General features: G+C 45.3%; 1 protein-coding gene and 1 non-coding gene across 7 annotated transcripts in view; one reads left to right on the forward strand and one right to left on the reverse strand.

Annotated features, from left to right (window-relative positions):
- LOC126483602 (homeotic protein spalt-major-like) overlaps window positions 1–15,758 on the reverse strand; it is a 566,362-nt gene that overhangs the window by 211,711 nt on the left and 338,893 nt on the right. The window lies entirely within an intron of this gene.
- Trnas-cga (transfer RNA serine (anticodon CGA)) lies at window positions 845–919 on the forward strand. The gene has a single exon. It is a non-coding gene; the product is annotated as a tRNA-Ser (tRNA).

The raw sequence follows: 15,758 nt of genomic DNA on the forward strand, positions 1-15,758 counted from the left end.
GCGGGCAAGTGCTCTACCAACTGAGCCACCCACGCACGACTCGCGCCCCGTCCTCACAGCTTTACTTCAGCCAGTACCTCGTCTCCTACCTTCCAAACCTTACAGAAGCTCTCCTGCGAACCTTGCAGAACTAGCACTCCTGAAAGAAAGGATATTGCGGAGACATGGCTTAGCCAAAGCCTGGGGGATGTTTCCAGAATGAGATTTTCAGTCTGCAGCGGAGTGTGCGCTGTTATGAGTCATGCTTGGGTGGCTCAGTTGGTAGAGCACTTGCCCGCGAAAGGCAAAGGTCCTGAGTTCGAGTCTCGGTCCGGCACACAGTTTTAATCTGCCAGGAAGTTTCATATCAGCGCACACTCCGCTGCAGAGTGAAAATCTCACTCTGGAAACATCCCCTAGGCTGTGGCTAAGCCATGTCTTCGCAATATCCTTTCTTTCAGGAGTGCCAGTTCTGCAAGGTTCGCAGAAGAGCTTCTGTAAAGTTTGGAAGGTAGGACACGAGGTACTGGCAGAAATAAAGCTGTGAGGACGGGGCTTGAGTCGTGCTTGGGTGGCTCAAGTTGGTAGAGCACTTGCCCGCGAAAGGCAAAGGACCCGAGTTCGAGGCTCGGTCCGGCACACAGTTTTAATCTGCCAGGAAGTTTCATATCAGCGCACACTCCGCTTCAGAGTGAAAATCTCACTCTGGAAACATCCCCCAGGCTGTGGCTAAGCCATGTCTCCGCAATATCCTTTCTTTCAGGAGTGCTAGTTGTGCAAGTTTCGCAGAGAGCTTCTGTAAAGTTCGGAAGGTAGGAGACGAGGTACTGGCAGATGTAAAGCTGTTAGGACGGGGCGTGAGTTGTGCTTGGGTGGCTCAGTTGGTAGAGCACTTGCCCGCGAAAGGCAAAGGTCCCGAGTTCGAGTCTCGGTCCGGCAAGCAGTTTTAATCTGCCAGGAAGTTTCATCGGTACAATTTGTCGAGCGATAGCAAGGGATTTGACGAGGTAAAATGACCGATCTTGGGACAGAAATGGGAAGCTGTCGGTGGTCCTTTTCAGGATGATTAAGAATGTGTGCATCTAAAGGTATTAATTTTTTTAAATAAAATATTTCTTTTGGACAACATTCTGTTTATCCTTGAGTACAGAGTGCAATTGGTCGCACCCAGGGCAGAATGCCAGATCACTGGCCAGTTAAGGTGGTAACGGAAAGATGTCTTTTTGTGTAGAGGTAAGCTCCGAAACAATCAAGAGAGGGAGCGGAGATGGTACACGTCATTTCTAGCTGGAAGCTGGAGTCAGAGACACCGTCGCTCCAGCTGCGTCCTGCAGACAGCACGTGATCCCTCTCTGACAATCCTCATTGACTGTTCAGAAAGTGATGCGTAGGGGCTTGTCGATCAGCGCATTTTACTGAAAGAAACATCCTACTCGAGACGTAGGACGAAACGAATTGTTCTCGAACATCGCTAACAAAAATATAAGTGTAAAAACAATTAGAAGTAACAATAAAAATTTGCGATACCACCTACACAGAAATCCACAATCCGGGATTAAACTGAAAGCTCTTCACAGTGATTCATGGGCTGAGTACATGTGAGTTATTGATGATTATTCGCTGTCTGGATGGGAGGTCAAACAGAGTAGACCATGTGGTATTATTCGGGCACACTGGGCTATGGGCAGCATTGGGTTTCATCCTCTCCCGACTTTTCACTTACACAAATATTTATAACTGCACTGTCAAATATGAACGGTAACAGGACAGGTAAGAAGGGCGTAAAACGTCTTAAATGTGGTGCTTCTACAGAAGCCGACTAAAGTTTACATAAGTAGATCACGTGACTAACAAGGAGGTACTGAACAGAACGGGGGAAAAATAAATTTATGACATATTTTGACGGAAAGAAGAGAGAGGTTTGCAGGACGCTTCGTGAGACAAGCAATCGCGACTTTGGTAATGGTGGAAAGTGTGCGTTTTTCTGAGTGAGGAACGGAGGAGACGATAAAAATTGTAGAGAGAGACCAATGTTTGACTACATGAAGCAGTTTTAAATGGAGGTACGTTCCAATATTTATGGAGAAGTGAAGGAACTTGCGCAGGATAGATTTGCTTGGATAGTTGCATTAAACGCGTCTTCAGATTGAAGACAACGACGACGACGACGGCGACGAGATGACACAGTGCAAACACACAGAGCCATATTAGACAGGAGTTTCCATTTCCCCCTGTCCTCGCCCAGGTAGGTTTTAGTTGGTTTCCATAAATCATTCGAGGTGAAAACGGAGATGATCGATCAATACTGTGTGCCAAACCGCCGGCCGAGGTGTCCGAGCGGTTCTAGGCGCTACAATCTGGAACCGCGCGACCGCTACGGTCGCAGGTTCGAATCCTGCCTCGGACATGGATGTGTGTGATGTCCTTACGTTAGTTAGGTTTAAGTAGTTCTAAGTTCTAGGGGACTGATGACCTTAGAAGTTAAGTCCCATAGTGCTCAGAGCCATTTGAACCTTTTGTCTGCCAAACCGACACTCGAACGTAGAACTATGACTTTCGCGGACAAAGCTCATACCGACTCACGATCCACTCTCAAAGCTTTACTTCCTCAGTAGCTCACTCACACCTTCCAAAGTTCACAGAAGTTCTCCTGCACATCTCGCTACCCTAGCATTCCTGGAACAGTCTAAATTACTCCAGTGAAAGCTGGAGCAACTTCTTCAACAACAATCACACACTGCAACATCTTGTCTCGTAACTTATCACTCTTTATGTTACTGTCACGAAGTAATAAATTATAAATAAATTAAGCCAAGTTCTTTATTTTTGTGTACCAGGTAGTCACGGATGTTTCCGAATCTATACCCGTAATGCGCAGCGCGCTAGCTTATGAGACAGCGAGGTGAGCCAGACGAAGATCGAATCTGTGCGGAGGGGTAACGGTCATGGCTGGTGCACTGCCACAACGAGTGGGACTTTTAGGCCGTTTCCCGCGATCGTTTGGCCGCAGTCACGACCGGTCCCCGGTTTCCGCCTCAGAAAATGACATACACAAAAAGTTAGAGCTAAGTTTATAGATGTCACTGGCAGGTACGCACATGACGTCTCTCCCTTATGTGACTGCGGGTACAGGAAGGGCATCCGGCCACAAAGTTAAATAAATATGCCAAATCTTGGCTACAGCCGAGTCCAACCTAGACGGGATGAACGCTAACAAATGAAGTCACGGAGTCTTCCGACGTGGGGAAGACCAGCAGCTCCAAAAAGCGCACGGTGTGCGACACCGGAAGCAGTAGGCTTGTAACGTGAGCCCTCTCCAGCCGCTTCTCGCACATCATTTGTTTGCAAACAGTGGAAGAGGTGCGCCACAAACACGTGCCGGCTCGTACTTCCTGTTTGAACTCGAAGCGGTTCAACACCAGTAGGCAAATGATGCGCCGAGGAAGAAGTTGGACGCGCGGTTAATAACGACGTGGCGTGGCGGATCTGGCCCGCTGTTTACGGAGCGTGCGACCGCGCTGCGCTCCTTGATATTCGCGGCGGGTTCGGCGACGGGCAGGAAAGCGCGCTGGAAGGGCTCCAACGTCCGCGTGTGGCGCCACGGCCGTAGCTCACGTCGCCCGCTCTCAGAGATGCGCGGACGGGCGGCGCGCGCATGCCAAACGACCGGACCGTACACATCCGACAGTATTTTCATTTACATATTGATACATGCAAGCCCCATTCTCTAGATTCTAAAAGGGACCGTACTACTCACCAATCAATAGCTACTTTGCACAGTGCTATTTTATTAACATTTACTTACGTGCAATACAGGGCGTCAAACGGTGGATTCCATATTTTGGGAGGTGGTAGTAAGCACCAAAACAAGACGAATATGTGCAATAAATATGGGCTCCAAGATTCACGCATTAAAAGGTGTGAACACTTGCTCAGGGGAAAAGATGTTTTTCGAAGTGCCGAACTCTTTAACTGCTAGAGACATACGTCCGTGCAAAACCGTTGCGCCTCCAGTGCTAACGACTTACAGTCGCGCGGGATTAACCGAGCGGTCAGGGGCGCTGCAGTCATACACTGTGCGGCTGGTCCTGGTGGAGGTTCGAGTCCTCCCTCCGGCATGGGTGTGTGTGTTTGTCCTTAGTTTAATTTAGGTTAAGTAGTGTGTAAGTTTAGGGACTGATGATCCTAGCAGTTAAGTCCCATAAGATTTCACACACATTTTTTTAACGACTTATATACGTGACAGGAGAGCCAACGACGTGTCTGTCCTCTCGGGCGCTATTCATGTGGAGCTGTTGAGATACTGCACGGCGCTGAGAATAGTACAGCTAAACTCATCGATTCCAGTTCGCATGACACTTGTGGCATCCCGGCCAACGTTAATAGCAGTACCGCGGAACGATAAACCGCAGTCTCAACCTACGTCTACTTCACTACCCTTAAGCGACTGGCGGAGGGTTCATCGTACCACTTTCACACTATCTCTCTACACTTCCGCTCTCTAACAGCGTGTGTAAAAAGGAACACTTAAATCTTTTAGTGCGATCTCTGATTTCTCTAATTTTGTTACAATGAATATTTCTCCCTGTGTAGGTAGATGTCAACAAAATATTTTCGCATTCTGAGGAGAACGTTGGAGATTGAAATTTCATGGAAAGATCTCGCCGGAACGAAAAAGCCTTTGTTTTGATGATTGCTACACCAACTCGCGTATCATATCCGTAACACCCTCTTCCTTATTTCGCGATAATAAACATCGAGAAACCCCTCTTTGAGCTTTTTGGATGTTCTCCGTCAATCCTGTCTGGTAAGGATTCCGTACTGTACAACAGTACTCTAGCAGTGGATGGACAAGAATAATGTACGCAATCTCTTTAGTAGATCTGTTGTATCTTCTATGCCAATAAAATGCAGTCCTTGATTTGAAAAATGGTTCAAATGGCCCTGAGCACTATGGGACTCAACTGCTGAGGTCATTAGTCCCCTAGAACTTAGAACTAGTTAAACCTAACTAACCTAAGGACATCACAAACATCCATGCCCGAGGCAGGATTCGAACCTGCGACCGTAGCGGTCTTGCGGTTCCAGACTGCAGCGCCTTTAACCGCACGGCCACTTCGGCCGGCTCCTTGATGTGATTTCCCACAACATTATCTATGTGGCTGTTCCAGTTTAAGTTGTTCATAACCGTAATTCCAAGTTATTTATTTGAAATGACAGCCTTATAGGGTATCCGAAATTTACGGTCCCTTTTAGTACCAAGTGGATGACCCCACAAGTTACCTTATTGACAATTGCCATTTCTCGCACCATACACATATTTTATATAATCATTTTGCATCAACTTTTGATCATCTGATGACTTTACTGAACGGTAAACGACAACATCAGCTGCAAATAATCTTTGCACAATTGAGATGATACTCCAAAGGCAAGTAATGCGATTAGAAGCCCCTTATGATGAACGACATCAAAAGCATTCTGTAAATCTTCAAATGTGGAATCGATCTGAGATCCAGAGAATGAAGAGCCAGTTGTGTTTCACAAGAACGATATTTTCTGAATCCGAGCTTATCTTGTGTCAACAGATCGTTTTGATTGAAGTAGTTCATAGGCTGAGGTTCTCCTCCTATCGCATTCCGACATGTACACATTTCTCCTTCTTGCAAGAGGCATATCACGATTTTCTCACGAATAACCAACATTCAGATGCAACCTCTGAATGAGAAACGTGCTGAGTAGTCTTTCCTTATATGAAGAACTCCTACCTAGTTTTTGCGGTTGCCAGAATTTCCAATTATTTGCTTGTCCAAGCATGTAATATACTTTTTCCCAGTTTTACGTTTGTTCCATGCCGTCTTCATGGTGTTGAAATTTTAACACTATATGTGACACTGGTTAATATAGATACCACCTGTCTTTAATGGTGCTTATTTCATTATTTACTACAAACAGTAAATTGTGTTGGTGGTAATATATTCACCGTAGTTTCTCTGATGAGTATGAATACCATTTTCACGTTTCTGAGTCGGTAGCCTTGAGATATAGGCGAACAAATGACTAATGGTATGACTATTTACCGGTGGTCTTTGGGGCACTCATCTTCAGAAATGGTTCTGTGTTCACCTAGCTTTTGTCATCTGTGGATTTACACTTCTGCTATCTTCTGATATAAACAACGGTTAATTGAAATAACAGTCACATTTCGTGCATTATAAATCATAAAATCGATAATGGAGTCGTTTGTAAGCATATTTATAGCTACTTTTCTTCCTTGCCATACATGTAGGGAAATAGATTGACCTGAATTCAGTTCCTAGTTACATCCCGTTTTACTGATTATATACTGTGTAGTTCTTCTTCTAATGAATAATGAATATTGGGTAATATTGTTTCACAAATTAACTTTAAACTGTTAGCCGCTGAGATAATACAAATTACTTCTGCCGTCTGTGCGCTTGCAGGATGATTACTGAAAATGTGCAACATGACGAAAACAGATTAAAACTGTGTGCTGGAACGGGATTCGAAGCTAGGACCTTTTCCTTTGGCGGGGATGTGTTCTACCAACTGAGTTACCCAAGCACGACTCACGACCTGCCCTCATAGCTTTACTTCCGGCAGAACTCATCTCTTACCTTCCATAGGCAAAGGTTCTGGGTTCAAATCCCGATCCGGCACAGAGTTTTAATCTGCCAGGAAGCTTCATATTAGCGCACACTCCACTACAGATTGAAAAAGTCATTGTAATGGCGAAAACAGTTTATGATCGCACTTGAATGTTAAAAGCATATTATTTACTCACTTTTGGTCGGTTTTAATATTTGGAGGGATCACACTGGCGTTCGTAAATATTTCCTTTAGATTTATAAGAATGACTTGATGAAGGTAGCATAGCTCAGCGGCAGATGAAGTTTTGTCTGATCGTGTAATGAACTGCTGGAGAGAGGCTGCGGAAGAAGACGCAGATGGTTCAGACTCTGGAGGGGACTCTGATGCAGTAAATGTAGGCAATACTTCCACATTTTCAAACCCTACTGTAGTAGCTGATACTAGTCTGGGTAACAAAGTGTCAAGTGGACCAGTGCTTGAAACGCCTAATGCAGATGCAGCTGATATGGTAGACTGCTTGTCTGTCCTTGGAGAAGCGTCTGGTGAAAGTCGTGAAACTGACTGAGGTGACTGCAGTTGTGGATTTATACATATAGTCTAAAGTTGGAGCCGTGCGAGGTAGCCGCGCGATCTGAGGCGTCTTGTCACGGTCCGCGTGGCTCTCCCCGTCGGAGGTTCGAGTCCTCCCTCGGGCATAGGTCTGTGTGTCGTCCTTAGCATAAGTTATTTTAAATAGTGTGTAAGCTTAGGGACTGATGCCCTCAGCAGTTTGGTCCCATAAGACCTTACCACAAATTACCAAAATTTCTAAAGCTGGCCGTGAACACCAGTGCTTTGAAAAATATCTTCCTCCTGAGGGCATCTGTTTACTAACACAAGTTGAGACTGCTAATTTCCTGCTCAGATTTTTCAGTTATCTTCAGCACAGATTCTTTGCCCCTGATTAATTGGTTCCAATTTTTTTCCACCCCATAACCCATGGTGGACTTAGAAATACGTGATAAATTGAGCAGCTTTATTGATTACTCTTCCCAAAGAGTACGTGCTGACGTGTATTTCATTGTTATGCTCAATAAAACATTTCGTCGCTTAAGGGGGGTAGGACGTCAAACGGGGCGACTTGGAGCAGGAGAGGCACCACAGGGCATTTTAATTTCCACTGTCAATACTTTTACAAATAAATTCATAAAACTTTGTCAGCATCACCAGGAAGGATTTGGAATTCACACTCATAGCAGTGGAAGTTCGAAAACATAACGAAGTAATTTTTTTTACATGTGAAATTTCATCATTTTTTTTCACTTACTAATGGCAGCATTTGTTGCTATAGGTACACTTTTCTTCATAAGTAAGAGAGATGGTTCGATGAATTTTGCACAGCATACAAACCATACTTAAAAGGTGTATGAAACTCCAGAATTTTCCAAATCTATTAAAAAGTGTGAGAAAAATTGGGGTAATTAACTAGAAAATTTGTATTTTTTCTAAACATGTTGTGTGAAATACAACAGATCATTCGTTTTTTCACAAATTAAATAAATTCTAGAGTTTCATACACCTGTAAGTATGGTATGTATGCTGTGCAAAATTCATCGAAGAAGCTCTCTAACTTATGAAGAAAAGTGTACCTATAGCATCAAATGCAACCATTGGTAAGTGACAAAAATGATGAAATTTCACACATAAAAAAAATTATTTTGTTATGTTTTCGAACTCCCACTGCAATGAGTGTGAATCCTGAAAAATGGTTCAAATGGCTCTGAGCACTATGGGACTTAACATCTGAGGTCATCAGTCCCCTAGAACTTAGAACTACTTAAACCTAACTAACCTAAGGGCATCACACACATCCATGCCCGAGGCAGGATTCGAACCTGCGACCGTAGCGGTCACGCGGTTCCAGACTGAAGCGCCAAGAACCGCTCGGCCACATCGGCCGGCTGTGAATCCTGAATTCTTCCTGGTGATGCTGAAAAAGTTTTATGAATTTGTTTGTACAAGTATAGACACTGGAAATTAAAATGTCCTGTGATGCCTCTCCTGCTCCAAGTCGGGCCGTTTGACGTCCTACCCCCCTTAAAGGGTTAATGGCCAGTGGTGTAGATGAAGAAGCGCTGAGAAACAGAAGGTACGTACGAGACCGTACGTGTCGTTGCGGCTTGCTGTTTCGGGAAGAGCGACTGTGGGCTAGGTTTGGCGGTGCTCAGCTAGGGCGATGAACTGCTCTAAGCGCCGCGACACGGCGATTAGGTGGCTGGACAAGTCGGACCGGGGGCCGTGATTCAGGCGAGTTGAGGGGCGAGGGGCGCGGCCGAGATGTGAAATGATGGGCGGGGGGGCGGCGGGCGGCGGAATGCGAGCTATTCATAAGGACGGCTGGCAGCGCATCAAAGCTGACGGCGCGGCCGGTCGCGTTGTGGTTTTACCAGCCAGCCCCTCGCCCGAGGGACGGGCTTTTATTAAATCGGAGGAAGTGGGCTGAATTGTCTTGCTGCCCCTCCATTCCGGTCGCGCATTGTGCCGCCGGGTAGAGGGGAGGAGACGTATCTCATTCCTGGTTGGCCTTGTCATCTCAGCCTCCACTCCGAAATATTCATACACGGCTGGGGGAGAAGACCGGGTAGGTAGGCAGCGAGTGGGGGGTTCTGCAAGCATGGCCTCTACCGCCATGTTAGACCATGCAGCGATGTAAACGCGTAACGCAATGCAAACGCCAGAAACTATTTGGCGGCAAGTGGTTTCCGAAGTTACAAGGGATACATAACCAGATAACTACAGATGTGTACTGGAAGAGACTTTATACGTTAAATTTTTCACTACTCTGAAGTACTATTTTATTTGAAAACGACGAGAAGAGAGCAGGGGGTGGTAATCCGAATTTCCATGGATCAATGCAACTATCTCGCCCCATTCCTCAAAATTAGACTTTCTTTGTGTGTGCACTAGATACTACTGGAATGGTGTTTATCAAACTTTGAAGCATTCCAGATTTTCTATTGTAGTTCGTCAAATAATATATAGAAATAACAGGACTACTGAATTTGTTGATTACATTGTGAGCTACGAGCCAAAAGGAATGAGAAAATCATTTAGAAATGCTTTGTTAGGGTAATGTTTCACAACAGGTAAAGGTATTTTTGACATTGGATAACTTATGACCAAACTAACCCCAAGTTTCTCGACTGTGTCTTTTGGATGGAGCACAGTATGGAAGTGTGACTTGCGAGAAACTCTAAAAGAAACTAGTGAAACTTATAGAGGTGTGAAAAATGAAAAGAACTATATACATATGTGACAGTGAGTGTGATAGTGAGAAAATGTCAAATAGCTCAGTTGTGAAGGATTTAAAAACAAAATTTACGTCAGTACTATGGAATGAAAGGAAACCAGGTACAATTGGCAAAGAAAGCTAGGGTCATCACAGGCAGAGGAGACGGTTTGGTGATAAATGAAATAAGCCATGAAACTAGGCCTAGCAGGTAAAAGTTGTGACTGGTGATAAATATTGATACATACAATACTCATTATTAAAAATGAAAAGAGTTAAAAAATTAAATGGTTGTCACACGTATACATGGGGGCTCTCATCGTTACATAAGCTCATTACAGCTTTTTTGAAATACAAGTTCGTTATCTTAATTTATTTCTTACGGAACTATGAATGTGATCAGGTGACCAGGTAAGGTGGTATATTGTATGGTATCGAGCAAATATTAATAAGACAAAAGGATTTACATTAGGTGATGATGTATTTTGCAGAGTGAGTCTCATGCATTACATGACAGGCTTAGAGCAGTGGACTTACCTAAAAACGTTGAGGATTTCGAAAAACAAGACTTCTGTAAGCCAAAAGGAGAAGGCTAATTGTCTTCACCATTTCACCCATGTCTCATTGTCTCCTCCATCCACTTCCCCTTTCACTCTCCTTTCCACGCTCACATATTACTATTACAGTACTCACCGAGCGAGGTGGCGCAGTGGCTAGCACACTGGACTCGCATTCGGGAGGACGACGGTTCAATTCCGCGTCCGGCCATCCTGATTTAGGTTTTCCGTGATTTCCCTAAATCGCTCCAGGCAAATGCCGGGATGTTTCCTTTGAAAGGGCACGGCCGACTTCCTTCCCCGTCCTTCCCTAATCCGATGAGACCGATGACCTCGCTGTCTGGTCTCCTTCCCCAAAACAACCCAACCCAACCATATTACAGTACTCACACAAGAACAACGGATAAAATACTGAAAAACTGTAGAGAACTGAATGGGTTGGTAAGAAATGTAAGGATAGTAAAGTGACAAGCAAGTCATGTAGTGCATTCAGGTCATCGTCCAGTCGCAGGAAGGACGGAAGATTAGGATCTAACGTACCAACGACGACGAGATCATTAGAGACCGATTGGTTAAGCACTTGAAGGACTGGAAAGGATATTGGCCGTGTCCGTGAGCGATTTAGAAAAACCGCTGAAAGCGCCACTTCTCGGTTCGTCCACTCGATGCGCTAGTGATAATCGTATCGGGAAAACCACAAAGTTTTTGTGCTCCTTTGGCTGAGTTTGAGTTGTGCAAGTCGCCGTATACTCGGAACACAACTGAATCAAAACTGTCGCTGCACACGAGTGGTGGGTCGCTACACGAAACGCCGCCCCGGCTTCCCAGCCGCGCTCCCCAGTGCCGTGCGGAGACGGCGAGTTGGCAGAGCCGAACAAAGACGCTCGGCGCGATCCGCCCTTTTTACGACGCGGGCCGCCCCATATTTCCGATGAGAAGTCCTCGGGCAGGAGAAAGGAGGAAGAGCGCGCCGGCGCCGGTGACAGGCAACATGTTAATCTGCCGAGAGAGGCTCCGGCCCCGTTACCGACGCCCTTATGAACAGATTTTGGGCGTGGCTGCGCCGGCCAGCAGTTTTATGTGGGCTTTCGGCGAGATGAGGCGCCGGCGGCGGCGGTGGCGGCGCACGCTATACGCCTGACACTTATCGGCTGCCGCTGGGGGGTCGCGATCGCAAATCTCCCGACCGACCTGTCGTTCCGGGAACAGGGGCTGGGCGCGCCGCGGCGGGCTTCACCACTGTCTACCGGGGACGCAGTCAGGCCCCTGGCGTGAGCATCCTAAATTACTCTGCCTCACACCTACCTTGCCATATTACTACTCGCTCACCTATTTTTGCTACCCCATATACACTACTGGCCATTAAAATTGCGACACCAACAAAAAATGCAGATGATAAACGGGTATTCATTGGACAAATATATTATACTAGAACTGACATGTGATTACATTTTCTCGCAATTTGGGTGCGTAGATCCTGATAAATCAGTACCCAGAACAACCACTACTGGTCGTAATAACGGCCTTGATACGCCTGGGTACTAAGTCAAACAGAGCTTGGATGGCGTGTACAGGTACAGCTGTCCATGCAGCTTCAACACGGTATCACAGTTCATCAACAGTAGTGACTGGCGTATTGTGACGAGCCAGTTGCTCGGCCACCATTGACCAGACGTTTTCAATTCGTGAGAGATCTGGAGAATGTGCTGGCCAGGGCAGCAGTTGAACATTTTTTTTAATCCAGAAAGGCCCGTACAGAACCTGCAACATGCGGTCGTGCATTATCCTGCTGAAATGTAGGGCTTCACAGGGACCGAATGAAGGGTAGAGCCACGGGTCCTAACACATCTGAAATGTAACGTCCACTGTTCAAAGTGCGTCCACTGTTCAAAGTGCCGTCAATGCGAACAAGAGTTGACCGAGACGTGTAACCAATGGCACCCCATACCGTCACGCCGGGTGATACGCCAGTATGGCGATGACGAATACACGCTTCCAATGTGCGTTCACCGCGATGTCGCCAAACACGGATGCGACCATCATGATCCTGTAAACAGAACCTGGATTCATCCGAAAAAATGGCGTTTTGCCATTCGTGCACCCAGGTTCGTCGTTGAGTACACCATCGCAGGCGCTCCTGTCTGTGGTAAGGTAAGGTCTTATGGGACCAAACTGCTGAGGTCATCGGTCCCTAAGCCTACACACTACTTATTCTAACTTAAACTATCTTACGCTATGGGCAACACACACACACTCATGCCCGAGGGAGGACTCGAACCTCCGAAGGGGGGAGCCGCACGGACCGTGACAAGGCGCCTAGACCACGCGGCTAAGTGAGAGGCGAAGTGATTGGAGGCTGATGTGAAAAAAACATGCTTAGTTTGAAATGCAAAACGAGTGCAGCGAAGAGTCGAACAAATCCGCTGAAAGCCCGATGACAGAAAGTCCAAAAGACAGCGGTAAACACGTCACCGACATGACAGGGCGATAATGGAAATGCCCGTGATAATAAGCTATCGCACAAGCCTTCTGACGCTAATGCGAGCTTTCACAAAAGCGACGTCGCTGGTGGAGATATAAGTACAGTCAGTGTGACAGAAAGTGAAACCCCTTCTTCGGCTAGACAAAGAAACATTTTGAGTCTATTCTTTTCTTTATTATATAGGGCCGGTTACAGACCGCCAACCGACTGATATGGGAGTAAGGAGGGTTGAGGATTGCAGTATCAACGATTTTAAGTTACAAGGTCGGACTGGGCAACAATAGGGCAAACGTTCTTAAAATAACCATCTCAGATGCGGTTTAGAGAAACCATGGACAACATAAATTAGGTTGGGCGGACGTAGATGTAGACGCTGCTTCTCCCAAAACTCTTGGGTTCAATCGCGGGTAGAGAGGGGTATTTTTCGTAGTTCCAGCCCCTCTAGAACGGCAGCAGGTCCACTTAAACTGGAATAAAATGTGGAGGTAAAAGCCAGCTGGGCCGATGTCCCCCTCCCTCCCCCCCCCCCCCCCCCAACTTTTTCCTCCTAGTGCCGCTGCGAAGAAAAGCCGTACTCGGTCAGAGCAACAGCCCGGTCACGCACTTGCGACACTGACTTTTTACTACCCACAAACGAGTCTAGTTCCTAAAACATTCCGCTCGGTCCACTGACTAGTGTGATTGGTGCCATAGTTGGTTTAAATAAACACTTTTAATACATAGTCGTCAGCTGATTTATTTACGACAATTACTACATTTATTCTAGCTTATTAGAGTAACATGAACAAATTGTTTCAGCAATAGTAGTGAAGTTTATTTGAAGATCACGTAGAATCTGTTGTCAATACGTTCTCCATCCGCTTTTTTTTTTTTTTTTTTTTTTTTTTTATACTGAGCGCACAACGAAAGCACACTTGGCAGCTTGTTTGGGTGCATGGATTAGGTAGCACACTCGTGTGGTAGATTTTGAGGAAGAAAGGAGGGTACACAGACATTTCACGTTTCGTCGACGACGATGTGATTAGAGATGGGATATAAACTCGGGATGGGGAAGAAATTAAGCTGTGTCAGTTTTCAAAGGAACTGTCCCGGCTTTTGCTTAATCGTTTAAAAGAAACTGGGGAAGATCACTTTCTGGATGAAAGAGATCTGAACCAACGTTCTCCCGAATGCGAGCCAAGTGTCACACCACTGCTCCCCTCTCTAAGTGGCTGAGAATATAAAAATCTCACTGATTCCTCCGGTAACATCATTCTAAGCGTTTTATCTTTCTTTCATCTTCGTTATACTTCCACTTTTATGTTACAGACCCGTTTAAAAATACATTGGGGCTATCACACTAACGTGTGTATACCTTTCATAGAGAAGACGAAAAAGGTAGCTCAAATATTTGAAGATCACCGGGATAAAAGCCCTTATTATCGTCGTTGAGTGTCTTTGACGAGAAGTCGCACGTCTTACGCAAAATTTGTGCATAAAATACAAATAACAGTAATTATAACTATGGATAAGGAGTAATTTTGTATGTTTAATATACAGAAAGCGGAATTCCATAGACAAAAACATGCGAAATTTTCCAGATGTCATATGTAACACAAAATATGATTATACGTCTTTCATTCCAAGCTGTTTCTGTAATAAAGTTATTTGAAACGAATTCATAAATTTGTTTTTTAGTTCCCCTGAAAAGCTTTATTTTTTCAGGTACTATCTTTTCCATGTAAATGCGCCAAATATAATCTATATCAGATAACCATCGCCTGATCCACTGCTCTATGTCAAAATGTGTTACTATAACATGTATGCACTAATGCAAAAGTGAAACAAACGCCAGTTCTCGTATCCTGTAGCTTGAGATATTGTTATCGCTGTAGATACAGATATCTTTCTACGAATTGCTATCGTTTGTTTGCTTCAAGTCTACGGCCGGCACCAGACGTGCGTTATATGTTCAGAACTAGACACAAACAGAGCACAGTTGTCTTAAGACACCTAAGCAGACACATGCTGGATTAAGACGCACACATTAGCTGCTAGTGGGCACTGATTTCAATCAGCGAGGAAAGCTGAAAATTTGTACCGGAGCGAGATTCGAACACAGGGCTCCTACTTACTAGGCAGATGCTCAGACCATTAAGCCATCCGGACACAGTGGTCATAGGAACTGCACGGACTATCCTAGCACGCCTCCCGGCATACTCAAATTCTCAACTCATCCTTGCACTACTAATACAGTGCCAATTGCACATCGTTCTCATTAGTAGCGGCATTTCGCGGATTCCCGTAAGAGTTCTAGCCGGGCGTGCATCCGCACTGAACAGATAGATAATCGATCGTTCAAATGGTTCAAGTGGCTCTGAGCCCTATGGGACTTAACATCTGAGGTCATCAGTGCCCTAGAACTTAGAACTACTTAAACCTAACTAACCTAAGGATATCACACACATCCATGCCCGAGACAGGATTCGAACCTGCCACCGTAGTAGTCGCGCGGTTCCGGACTGAAGCGCCTAGAACCGCTCGGCCGCAGCGTCCGGCAAATCGGTCGTCCTCTCGTAAATTATATATGTGTGGTTTATGTCTTTTCGGACATGTCCACGAAAAAAATATTTTACTTTCTCCACTGATTTAAATCAATAATCACTCGCAGCCAATGTCTGCAATTCCAAAACTCATAATGGCTGTTGGACAAAAATGGTGTCTGTCTTATTCTGAAATTGGTCTGTGACACTGAAACGTGATGTGTCTGAAGCTTTCGTATTCAGCTATGTGGTTGCATATGTCTAAGGATAGATAATTTTCCTTAAATTATTGTATTTTATGTTTCTACGAATTATCAGCTTTCGCGTTTTGGAAGTAT

The sequence above is a fragment of the Schistocerca serialis genome, chromosome 6 (assembly GCF_023864345.2).
Source record: "Schistocerca serialis cubense isolate TAMUIC-IGC-003099 chromosome 6, iqSchSeri2.2, whole genome shotgun sequence".
Classification (NCBI taxonomy): Eukaryota; Metazoa; Arthropoda; class Insecta; order Orthoptera; family Acrididae; genus Schistocerca; species Schistocerca serialis.